General features: G+C 40.9%; 1 pseudogene; it reads right to left on the reverse strand.

The window, feature by feature from the left end:
* Window positions 1-1,959: 1,959 nt before the first annotated feature.
* Window positions 1,960-2,266, reverse strand: LOC110291874 (annotated as a pseudogene).
* Between the last annotated feature and the right edge of the window lie 11,193 nt (window positions 2,267-13,459).

Below are 13,459 nucleotides of genomic sequence, written 5' to 3' on the forward strand. Positions count from 1 at the left end.
CCAATGTGTTTGTTGCTTGGCCTATGAGGAGTGGCAACATTAGACGGTATGGCCTTGTTGGAGGATATCTCTGTGGGCTTTGAGGTCTCTATGCTCCATCCAGTGTGGATTTCCAGGCTCCTCCTGGCTGCCTTCAGATCAAGATGTAGAACTCTTAGCTCCTCCAACACTAAGTCTGCCTGAGTCCTGCCATGATGATAATGAACTGAATCTCTGAAACTGTAAGCCAGCCCCAGCTTAATGTTTGCCTTTGTAAGAGTTGCCTTGGTCATTGTGTCTCTTCACAGCAATGCAACTCTAACCATGTGACCACTAAAATATGTATAGGGCTGGGAAGACGGCTCAGTCCACAAAGGGTTTGCTGAGGAAGGAAGCATGAGGACTTGGGCTCATGGGTTTGTTTGTTTGTTTGTTTTTGTTTTTAAAGAAACTTGTCCAGCAGTGTGATGGTAACCCCAGCATAGGGAGTTGATGGAAACAGTCAGATCCAGGAGCTCACTGGCCAGCCAGACTAACTAGCTGAATTGCTGAGTTCCAGATTCATTGAAGGACCCTGTTTCAAAATGTAAAGTGGAGAGCTGGAAAAAAAAAATGACTCAGTAGTTAAGAGAGCTTGCTGTTACTCCAGAGGACTCAAGTGTGATTCTCAACATCCATGACAAGCAGCTCATAGCCCTGTAACTCCAGCTCCAAGAGAGGCATTGCCCTCTGCTAGCCGCCATGTGCATCTACAGACATGTGGTATACATTCATATAGATACACACATATAAATAAATATAAAAAGGTTTTAAATAAAATAAAATAGGTAGCAATTGAGGAAGATACCCAGTGTTGATCTTTGGTCTCTACACATATGCATATATTTGTGTATACACAAATGTACACACAAAAAATGAAATGATATGGAAGACATTACAATGAAAAGTGGCATTAAAATAATAAAACCTGATCCAATTTTATGTATAATATAGATATCTATTTCATCAAGGAAGAACACACCCTTAAATTTTTACTGTCTATGAGTTAGGGATTAGTTCATTAGTAGAGCGCTTGCCTAGCAGGTACAAAGCCCTTGGTTTGGTTCTCAGCTCAAAAAATAAATGCATACATGCATGCATGCATGCATACATACATACATACATACATACATATATTTACTGCCCAATAAAATTGCAGGTGTGCCAACGTTTATTTATTTTTGTCCATCTACATTTTCTACCAGATTTTAAAATGTTATTCATTTTTATATGAATGGGTATTTTGACCACATAATGTCTGTGCTCTGTGTGTGTATACAGGAGGCACACAAGGAGGCAGGAAGAGGGAGTCAGATTCCCCTGAGACTAAAGTCACAGAGGAATTCTACAACCATATGGTTGCTGAGAACTCAACCAGGATCTCCTGAAAGAACAGACAAAGCTCTTAAACACTGAGCCAACTTTCCTGCCCCCAGCTACATTCATTCATTCATTCATTCATTCTCTCTCTCTCTCTCTCTCTCTCTCTGTGTGTGTGTCTGTCTGTCTGTCTCTTTCTCTCTGTCTCTCTCCCTGTCTCTCTCTCTGTCTCTCTGTGTTTCTCTCTCTCTGTGTTTCTCTCTCTCTCTGTGTGTTTCTCTCTCTCTCTCTCTCTCTCTCTCTCTCTCTCTCTCTCTCTCTCAGTGTGTGTGTGTGTATTGTGGTTGTCTTTACTCAAAGGAGGAAAAAAGTCTTTTCCAAGGCAAAAAGTAAAATGAAAATCAGAATGGAAGTTGGATGAGGATCTCTTATAATCTCTTGCTCTACAGCCTGGAAATGCAAACCTGGAACCTTCCCTGGAAGTGATGGAAGCTGCAGAGGGACTCCTTTAGTATGGTGGGTAGAGCTGCCTTCCTACCCTCAGTCACTGGCACCAGTCTCATGGAATCTCAGACAACCTCCATGTGTCATTGACACGATCAATGCTATTCTTGGTGGATATTACATTAAAGGATGACACAGGTAGTTAAGAGACGGGTGACACTGAATCACAGTTAAAAAATAGTCATTACCATGTCCAACCACAATTTCTTTTTCCTTGAAGCAAATACAAAGGAAGATGAGGTCATCCTGGGCATCATGCACAGTGTTTTGTGCCTTCAAGAAGTTGTGCATTTTGTTGACATACTGTGTGGTACGGGGATTGTCCTCAGGGCTCTGGATGGGCAAGCCTTGTGTTCACTATAATGATTACCAGTTCTCATTTCTGGATCTCAATTTTCTTCAGTGTCTCCTCCGCCTCTGCCATCTTGGAATGATCTAGCAACTTCCCATCATCAACATTCAGCTAAGTTTCAATCTTCTGTTTTAACAGCATGTATGTAAGTATGTGTGCATAATTTTATCTTAATGACAGCATGTAGTTTGTGGGGACTCCATCTCCATCTGGATCCCCACTCACTCCCCAAGCAAAGTCAGGTTTCCTATAGGAATGAGGGAAAATCCAGTAAGGAAAACTGCAAGTTTTCCACACATGTTGCAGGGAGAACAGAGGCTGGAATTAGAAGGGAGATAAGTAAGAAGGGGCTTGGTCTGAGAATATCTTAGCTAAAAATAAAGAGAAAATAGTTTTGGGTTAATGAAGGCAGTCTGGCTTCCCTGAAGCCCTTCAGTAGCTTGGTCATTTCTTATATTATTTTGCTCCCATGTATCTAACTGTAACAGACTAAATTATAAGGAATAATAGCTTCTAATAAGAAAGTTCCACCTAGGAGACCCCCCCCCTTAGGACACCCCATAAGCAAAGAACTACATAAGGGTTCTCTGAGAATAACTGCAGTTACATCTTCATAGCTGTGAAGGTTCCATGGTAAATCTACAAGCTGGTCATGTAAATGTGAGAAAAAGAGAGTTTAATATAATTAACAGCACTTGAGACATCTATGAGGTCAAAGGTCTCAATCTGTCAGTGACTAACAACATGCCATCAAGGTCATTAGCTAACAAAGCAGAAGTCAGAGATGGACAAAAAGAGCTTCAACCACCTCTAGCTGGGCGGTCAGTTAGCATATGATTATCTGACTTATATTCTTTTGCTCTCATGTATCTAACTGTAACAGACTAAATTATAAGGAATAATAGCTTCTATAAGAAAGTTCCACCTAGGAAACCCCCCTTCAGGACACCCCATAAGCAAAGAACTACATGAGGGTTCAAAGGACACAGGCATAGAGGGTGTGGGTCTTCCATTGGCTTAGCCCATCATTAGGTCACAGAACTAACTGATGTCAATAGAGATTACCTCAGCCTCTGTCCAGTTCCTGCCATTACCTAATCAAACCCCTAGACAATAGAGTTCTATGGCTTTCTCCTCTTTTGGAAACCTCACCCACTCTCTGGAGTTTCTCTCACTTTTCTTTAATGTCTTAGTTTTAACTATCAATTTGACACAACCTGAGAGGGGAGTCTCTATTCAGAGGTTACGTAGGTCATATTTTCCTGTGTGTATTTCTGTGGGGAACTGTCTTGGTTGTTGATATAGGAGGGTCCAGCTCACTACAGGCAGCCCGATTCTCTAGGCAAGTAATCCTGGGCTATGTAAGAAAGTTAGCTAAGCCTGATCCTAAGCAAGCTGTAAGCAGTGTTTCTCTGTGGTTTCTGCTTCAAGATTCTGCTTGAGCTACTGCTCTGACTTCCTACAGCGATGAACTGTGACCTACAATGTGAAATGATGGCTTTCTTCCCCCCAGGTTGCTTTTGATTGGTGTTTTATCACAGCAACAGAGGTAAAGCTAAAGCTCTTAATTTCTTAACTCTTTCTCAAAGGCATGCCAGCCATTTTTCTTACACTTCCTCATGTCTTCCTGTCTTAGTCAGGATTTCTATTCCTGCACAAACATCGTGACCAAGAAGCAAGTTGGGGAGGAAAGGGTTTATTCAGCTTACACTTCCACGTTGCTATTCATCACCAAGGAACTCAGGACTGGAACTCAAGCAGGTCAGGAAGCAGGAGCTGATGCAGAGGCCATGGAGGGATGTTTCTTGCTGGCTTGCTTCCCCTGGCTTGCTCAGCCTGCTGTCTTATAGAACCAAGACCACCAGCTCAGGGATGGTCCCACCCACAAGGGGCCCTTCCCCCTTGATNGACCACCAGCTCAGGGATGGTCCCACCCACAAGGGGCCCTTCCCCCTTGATCACTAATTGAGAAAATGCCTTACAGCTGGATCTCATGGAGGCATTTCCCCAAATGAAGCTCCTTTCTCTGTGATAACTCCAGCTTGTGTCAAGTTGACACACAAAACCAGTCAGTACACTTCCCAAGTCTTTTTTAAAATTTATTCACTTTATATCCCACTCACTGCTCTCCCTCCCAGTCACTCCTTCCCAAAATCCCTCCACTCTCCACTACCTTTCTTCTCTGAGAGGGTGGAGCCCCTCCCCTGGTTATCTCTCTACCCTGCTACACAAGGTCTCTGCAGGGATAGCCATATCCTTTCTTACTGAAGCCAGACTTGGTAGCCCATCTAGAAGAATGTATCCCACATACAGACAACAACTTTTGGGATAACCTCAGCTCCAGTTGGTTAGGCCCTACATGAAGACCAAGCTGCACATCTGCTAATTATGCACCGTGGCTGGGTAAATCCAGCCCGTGTATGCTCTTTGGTTGGTGGTTCAGTCTCTAAGAACTCCAAGGATCCAGGTTAGTTGACTCTGTTGGTCTTTCTGTGGGGTTTCTATCCCCTTCAGGCCTACAATCTTTCCCCCAACACCTCTATAAGAGTCCTCAAGCTCCATCAACTGTTTGACTTTGGTCTCTGCATCATTTGGGTCAGCTGTTGAGTAGAGCTACTCAGAGTACAAGCATGCTAGACTCTGCAAGCATAACAGAGTATCTAATAGACTATCATTAATAGAACTGTCTGTTCCTATACCATGCAGTTTTTATTACTATTGCTCTGTGGTATAGCTTGAGGTCAGAGATGGTAATTCCTCTCGAAGTTCTTTTATTATTCAGAATTGTTTTTTGCTATCCTGGTTTTTTTTTTTTTGCTTGTTTGTTTGTTTGTTTTTCCATATGAGGTTGAGAATTGCTCTGTCAAGGCCTCTACAGAATTATCTTGGGATTTTGATGGGAATTGTTTTGAATCTGTAGATTGCTTTTGGTAAGTGGTCTGATAAGATACAAGGCATTATTTCAATTTTCTTGTATCTGTTGAGGCTTGGTGTGACCAACTACATGGTCAATTTTGGAGAAGGATCCACAAGGTTCTACAAAGAAGGTGTATTCTTTTGTGTTTGGGTGAAATATTCTATAGATGTCTATTAGGTCCATTGGATTCATATTGTCTGTTAGTTTAATTATTTCTCTGTTTAGTTTTTGTCTGGATGACCTGTCAGTTGGTAAGAGCTGAAGTCTCCCACTATTAATGTGTGTGGTTCGATGTGTGTGCTTCTCATTTTCAAAAGACTCTTATTCTTGAATCACTGTTTGTTATATTTATGTAGCTGATGTTTTGGAAACAGTTATGCTTATCACTATGTCATCAATGCCTCACCAAATAGATGATTTCTTCATAAGTTAGGATGAAGTTGAGATTTAAGTTTTATTAGTTGGAATATTATGAGGATGTTTTCTGATGACAAAATACAACTTTTAGGCAGCATTGTTCTGGTTCAGTCTTTTGAAAACAAGACTTGGGACTGGAGACATGTTTCATAGTCAAGAATACTTGCTGCTCTTGTAGAGGACCCCTGTTTGTTTCCAACCACCGATATGTTGCAAAATAAAGGATAAAAGAAGGCATCAGATCCAACTTCAGTTCCGCTGGATCTGATGCCCTTTTCTAGCCACAGCAGGCACTAGGCATGCATATGGTACACAATATATACAATCAAAGAAGACAGATTAAAAAAAATAAATAAATCATAAACCCTAAAACCTTAAGAAATTACCATTTTAAAAGTTCTATTAGTGCTGTGAGCAACATATAAAAGCAACATATAAACAAGTAAATATTTTGTCCTTTATTTTGCAAGTAAAAAGCTTTGCTGGTACAAGTACTTTGTGTATATAAGTAATACTTCAGAATTGTATTATTTAATATTAGACTGATTTCAATGACTGTAAAAATTGAAGAAGGCATTGCATCTGTTTGTGAATCTTTTGTTTTTCTAAGTAACTGAAAATAACTATAACACTAATATGTAAACTCTCCTACATTATTAAGTTTATTTCTCTAGTTTTGTTAAACAGTGCTCGAATCTTAAGCTTTTATCACAATTTAAAATTATGCTTATAATTTACCATACTGTACACATTATGTAGGGTTTATGTGTAGTTTTGTTAAAGAGATATTTTCCCAGGCTCCTAGTACTGGATTAGTCAGTTGGTTAGAGATAATTCTACTCTGTCTAAGAAATGTCATATTATAGATGAGAGATTGTCCTTTGTCTTTTGGTTTTGGACTTTAGTTTGTTTTTTTTTAATGAGATTTTATATATCACAAACTGGCCTAGAACCCTCACTATGCCCACTGGTGACCTTGAACTTCTGATTCTTCTTTTTCTACCTCCAAAACCACCCCAGTACAGAGATTGCAAGTGAGTCCTACCACACTCCAGGGCAGATGTTTCAGTCAGCATATTAGTATTTTTTTTCTCCTATCTCTGGATTTCTGTGTCAAATCTAAATATCATTGTGTGAATCATGTAAAGTAGATTTGGATTGTAGTTCAGTAGCATTTTATAAAACAACAGATGCCAAAAGCTACATATATGACCAGTATAGAAAATAATCAATTGTTTAAATTATTTTTAAAACACCTTCCTATTTTATTACTCTAGGAATTATCACATTATTATATACTCAAATCTACTGAAAAGGGAGGTTTTAAAAAATCAGTAATGATATCACACAGATTCTGAAAGAGACAAATCATCACCATAGCATTGTTTACATCAGCCTTCACTGTTGCCATGGTGATGGTCAAACCATCAATGTCAGTGTGTGTGTGTGTGTGTGTGTGTGTGTGTGTGTGTGTGTGTTTTAATTTCTAGCACAATGTTAGTTTTAGTTTTCCCTGGAGACACTTGGGAATGCAGAATTTTATTTTCTTCACATAAAGGCAAAAAAGAACATTGACCAAAGAAGACATTTTTGTAAACCAAATGAGTCACAAGATGAGTATAGAGAAGCATTGCACATCCTGGCACGAATGGTGAAACTGGCCATGTAAGTTTTGTACTATGAATATGACAGTGCCCTGGAGAGTGAAGTTCCTTCTTCATGAGATATTTTCACCTCAGGGCTTTTTGGAGGCTCTGTCTGGGTGAATGGATGCCCATCTTCCTTCATTTGTCACTCCAGAGGACAAACGCTGAGTGGAGGAAGAGAGATTGTTCTAGAGAAAAGACTACAGGTAGGTCAGATATCAGTAGCCAATGTGCTTTTTAAAAGAAGAACTTTCAAGTATCAATTGTGACAGAAGATATGGTGTTCATTAGTTTAGCAGGAATACTGTGTCATGAAAGAACGCCAACCATCTTATTTTTCAAAAAAGACATTGTTATCCTTTCATCTCATGGGTTCATGCACCAGAATGGACCCAAGGTAATTTTTTACCAGACAGATGCCAACTGTAACTAGGCAACCAGTATAAACAGATGCATAGAAAATAACCTTTTCCAGGATTAGTTACTCGAACTTATATTTATAAATGGTTTGTACTATGGAACAAAGAAGACAGTTACCAGTTTTCTACAAAAATCCGGAGCCATCAAAAAGACTTAAAAAAAAAAAAAGAATTGCTTTTTATCAATACAACTGCAAGAAAAACAAACAAACAAACAAAACAAGCAATACTAAGCTAGAAACTGTTACAGATTCGATATTTATGAGGTGAATTTGTTCCAGGTTCATACATGAGATTTCACAATGGCTAGTTACATTTAAATATATCACATATGTTACACCTAGTTAGACACACAAATTCAAATACACAGACTATAAGCAAATGTATGTATGGTTTGGGGAAGTGTTGGTTTGTTGGCTGGTTGACTCGGTTTGGTTTTTGAAGTTCTCACCTGGAATTTGCTACGTCCTGAAACTTCCGGTGACCCTCCCAAGAGATTACAGGTGTGCCTCTACACATACCAAATAAAGTTATTAACAGTGATCCTTCTTCTATAAGTTACATATAAAAATGATGTGACAGATAGGGAACGAGAAACATTGCTGAATTCTAATGGGAAGCAGCGGTGATGGTTATATTTTGCTGACATATGTAGGTTCCTTTAATTTTCAAAAGTTCCTCTTTAGTAGAGGAAGTAGGAGGCAAAATGGCTCCGGTAAAACACGCCCTCCCTGCCCACCAGACCTGAGCTTCTCAATCCTCTGCTGTAAAGGCAGGTGGGGGATGGGGCACCACAACCGCACTTCCTTGTTGCCGCTAGCTTTAGCATCAAGGGCGGGGTAGAGGTGGGAGGGGTGAGGAGACCGGGACGAGAACCAAAGGGCTGGGAGCGTAGGGCTGTGGGTGGGTGCGGTTCTAAAGCTCCCATTGCCTGCAGGTGTGACTAGTATCTTTAAATCTGACTCAGGTCCCTGAGATCTCCGCACCAGCGCACCTGACTGGGCTCAGAGACCCACACCCATTCGCCCCGCAGGTGAAGGGATCCTGGTGCTGAGTCAGCAAGTCTCTGAGTCATTTCCTGGTCGTTGCTTAGATACCTCGACCCTGCACCAGGACACCGCACAGCAGACTCAAGCGCACTGTTTTTCCACTCCGTAAACAAAACCCATAGTTTTCTGCCCCGCAGCCAGCTCACTTTAGTGGTTCTCAACAGTGGCGCGGAGCATCCACTAGGCTCAAGTCCACTATCCATCTGGGCGAGCCCTAACGGGTCCCCTGTCTCAGGATACCTGCACCCCATTTGCAACTTAATCCACTGACCCCTGCACCCAATAGCCGCAGTAAAAACTTACTGAGTGTGTAATTTTCTCAAACGTGCACTGTAGTCTTTTTCAGCTCGCTATGTGTGTTTGTGTGTGTGTGTGTGTGTGTGTGTGTGTGTATATGTGTGTGTGCGCGCGCGCGCCCTGCTGAAACTCTAAGCCAGGCTAGCATTGAACTCACAGAAATCTGGATCAAAAGTGTGCTCCACTCTTCCTACCTGCCCAGAGTTTACACTGAAAATTCAAACTGCTTAGTTCTAGACCAGTATTTGATTTTTCTCTCTTCCAGTAAGCCACGCCCGCCAAACCACAAGGAGAGGCACTAAATACTATGCAATCAAACATAAAATACATCTTTAAGAAATGTAACTGGGAAATGGCAAACCGTTCCAGCAACCAGGGGCTAAGAAACAGGTAATTCCTGTTAGTTGGCTTTTGCTTTGCTTCTGCATCACCAGATGACTAAGTAACCATATTTCTACCCAGGTGAAACACTCAGAGTTCTGAGGCTGGCTGGGAAATTCGAGAGGGAGGCAGAGGGAGGCAACGCCTCAAACGGCATCCAAGGGCCCCTTGTTCCACAAGTGTCTTCTCAAGGCTGAAACAAGCATGCCTAAACAGAGACATCTATTGTTACATGCCTGGCTTTTCAACCAGACATGCTGGCTTACAAACCTAAGAAGGGCCTTGTTTGCTTTCCCCAAAGCTTTAACCCTTGAGGAACAATTTTGTATAATCTCAAATTTCAAAATGTTCATATCCTGGAAACCATTGGTGTTCCTTCTGGGAGGTTTTTCTCAGCAATGTCTAGGCATGCAAATATTCTGGACCATTTTGGGGGGAGAAAAATAAAAAACAACACCATTAAACACGTGATGTGTATCTATATAATTAAAGTCAACTTAGTTGTTAAGAAAAATAAGATCCAGGCTTGGAGGTGCCTGCCTGTAATCTCAGCTCATGGGAGTAAAGACAGGAGGATATAGTGTTCAAGGCCATCCTGGGCTACATTCAGAAATCTTGTTTTAAGAAAAGAAAGAAGTGAAGAAGGGGGTTAATGTACACTGATGTGAAAGGGTGTACAAAGTTGATCCCTTGGTGAGTGTATGAGTGACTTTTTGTGACGCATATGTCCTGTTGCCTTCTCTTGTTTCCTCAACCCCAATTAATGATCTTAAATTTTATTTAAGAATTATAAACAGAACAAAGGGAAATGAGAGGATGACCATTGGTCCAACCAATGACATAGCATTTATATGAGTGCTGTGTGGAGACAGTTTAATTGGCTGCTTTATGATTAACTGATTGGTTACAGGGCCTTCTCCTGCACTCACTACAGCTCAGTTTCCCTTGTTATTCCACGTTGGTGTCTACTACTGATGCTCATCCAAGCATCTTCTACAAATCAGTGACCTCCCACAAACTCTAACCCTCAAGGGTACCACAAGAAAGTGAGTACTATAGCCAGTGAGGCTAGGACAATGGCAATCTACTGCTCCTGTCTAGGCTCTTCCTTGGTTTGATGTTTTTTCCCTGTACATCTCTTAAAAAAAACATTAACCAAAAGAAAAATATTAAAGTTGACATACACTATACAATGTCTAAAGAAAACATCTTATTATAATTTATTGATGCACTTGATCTGACAAGTGGGATTAGTAAGAGAAGGAATAGAAAGTCTGAAAATCAATATTATGAGAGGAGGCTTAGGATACACTGCCTTCTGGTCATTTGTTTATATCTGAAGTGTGTTAGGTTTTGTTAATGGAAGAATCAGGGAAATGCCTAAGATATGATCTTTGATTTCAAAGAATTTACAATGTCTTCATGAAGAGATGTGGATGTGTGGTTGTAACTAAAAGGACCCTGAAACTGTCACGTGTTCAGAGGGTTCTGTGGTGTTTCCCCTGCGCCAAAACCAGCTAGCTGTCCTCGAACTGTCCCAGGATAGGCTGGTTGAGATTCCAAAGAAACACTATGATAGATAGATAGATAGATAGATAGATAGATAGATAGATAGATAGATAGACAGACAGATAGGAGCATGTGTCTGTAGTCCCAGGTGAAGCAGGAGAGATTGCTTGAACCTGAGATTTTGAAACCAGCATGCTTGGCATAGATGAAATGAACTACCAACCAGGGCATTCAGTGTGGTCCAATACATTTATCATAGGAATTTAGAGCTCATGTCCTCAAGACAGACAAGAGAAAGATGTCCTGATTATGTCTGCAATTTGGTGGCAGGTGGAGCTTATATTAAGGTTTAGAGAATTTGGCTTTTAGTCATAAAGAGTCTAGGAAGATTTGCCCTGCCAGGAACATCAGATCGCCGGGCAGTGGTGGCGCACGCCTTTAATCCCAGCACTTGGGAGGCAGAGGCAGGCGGATTTCTAAGTTTGAGGCCAGCCTGGTCTACAGTGTGAGTTCCAGGACAGCCAGGGCTACACAAAGAAACCCTGTGTCGAAAAACCAAAAAAAAAAAAAAAAAAAAAAAAATAAGATCATCAGATCATCTGGTTTATACTTTAGCCCCTCCCTGCTCTCAATAAAATTATTTCACCACTACCACTACCCTTCTCAAAAACAAAACAAAAAAGTCTCTGAAGTCCAGGTCAGTTTCTTCCAGTGTTTTGGTTAACAACCTAGAAATTTTTATCGGTGTGTGGAAATGTTTAAGGCCTGAGCTTGGGTCTCAGCTTGCCAGGAAATGTGTGGGCTGATGGGTCACAGCGTGGATACCCAGTGATTCTTGCTCATGTGTGTTTTGGGGGTGGAAATGGTCAGCTCCAGAAAGGAAGGGCCTCTCAGTCAAGTCAACATGAATAAGTATCTATTTAAAACCAAGAATTTTCTCTGACCTGCTGCTGCTTCTCCCCAAGTCCTGAAGTACCCCTGACTTCATCCTCTATATCTTTAATGGAGTCATCCCCAGGAGTGCAGCCAGTGTAAAAGCATTTCATCCAGCAAGTAACCCAGTGTCTCAGTGATCCTTATAAGAAACTCTGTAGGGGGCTGGAGAGATTTCCCAGTGGTTAAGAGTGCTAGATACTTTTCCAGAGGACCTGGTTCAGTTCCTGGCACCTACAACAGGCAAACATCTGTAACTCCAGCTTCAGGGATCTGATGCCCTTGGACTCCCCTGGCACCTGTGCTTTCACACACACACACACACACACACACACCTAATTAAAAATAATAAATAAAAAAATAATAGAAGCTCTCTATCTCAAACATGGGAGTAGAAAAACCCAAGTTATTATGGCTAAATTAATTAAAGCAAGCTTTTTTATTCGTGTACTTGGACTGTGATTCCTAAGGCGGGGTTTGAGAGGTAAGCACTGGACATGAGGCTAATAGCTCAGGGGTAGGGGGTTTCCAAATAAGGGATTTGGTGGGCAAAGTAGGTGGGATTATAGGAGCAGAACATAAACACAACAAATTAGTCATTTATTAACAGCCTCTTGAAACAAAGACATGGATGCAAGGTGGTCATAACATCAGGAGTCATAACAAGGAAGCCATTACAACCATTTTGAAACAAAAGTAGAGTGTAAGATGGTTGTTAACTTTTTGAAACAAAGACCTGGTTGAGGTTTCCTGGAACAGGCAGTACAGAATCATTTGTAGTTAAGGTTGCAGATGGAGCATAGTCCAATTCTCCAGAAAGAAATTTAATCAGAAACAGGAATGAGCCTAGTTTGTCTTTACTATAAGATGGCTTTTAGCCTAAGATGGAGGCAGGGTGGTTCTGCAAAGCCTTGAACTAGTGAAAAGACAGAGCAAGAAAAGCCACAGTAATGCCTGGCCTTGATATACAAGAGCAACCAACATCATCTCAATACTTGATCCGCAGAGGATGGTGATTCATGGTTAACACTGAAGCTCTTCTCTTCCTGCCATTGCCTGGACTGATGCCAGATTGTTGGGCAAAGGATGTGAGGAAACAGAAGAGCCACTTACTTCTTCAGACTTTGTAAAATGCTCTAGTAGTGGAGCTACATCTATGTTTGAACAAATGTAAACCTGCAGCTATAAAGTAGTTTGACCACAGGGCTCAGGGTTTAAACTCTGGGGAATTACAAACATATTGAGACTTCTTTACAGAAATTGCTTTGAATACAAGGAAGTGGACCAACTGTAGCAAATGATGGAGGAACAGCATTCCAGGGAGTCAGAACAAAAAACAAACCCAGGTTGATAAAGCAGAGGACCTAGAAAGCATCAATTCCTTCAGCCATACTGAGTTTATTAGCTTAGCCAGATCCAGAAGGGATTGTTTAATTATTTATTATTTTTTATAGATTTTCTTAAACATATATTCTCTATTTCAAAGAATGTTTACAGAAATTATGTGGAAACTTTCTTGACATTCACACTCAAGATCTTTGCTTCTAGAATAAGCAAAAGAAAAAAGGGCTCTTCCTTTCAGGGTGGTGGGTATAGTTAAAGTTTAAAGAGTACATAATTAATCATGATAATTTTCCTTGGATCCCAAACATCTAAATTATAAGTATCCACCTTGCACTGCAACTTGTTGGTTGTGG

Source organism: Mus caroli, chromosome 3 (genome assembly GCF_900094665.2).
Source record: "Mus caroli chromosome 3, CAROLI_EIJ_v1.1, whole genome shotgun sequence".
Taxonomy (NCBI): Eukaryota; Metazoa; Chordata; class Mammalia; order Rodentia; family Muridae; genus Mus; species Mus caroli.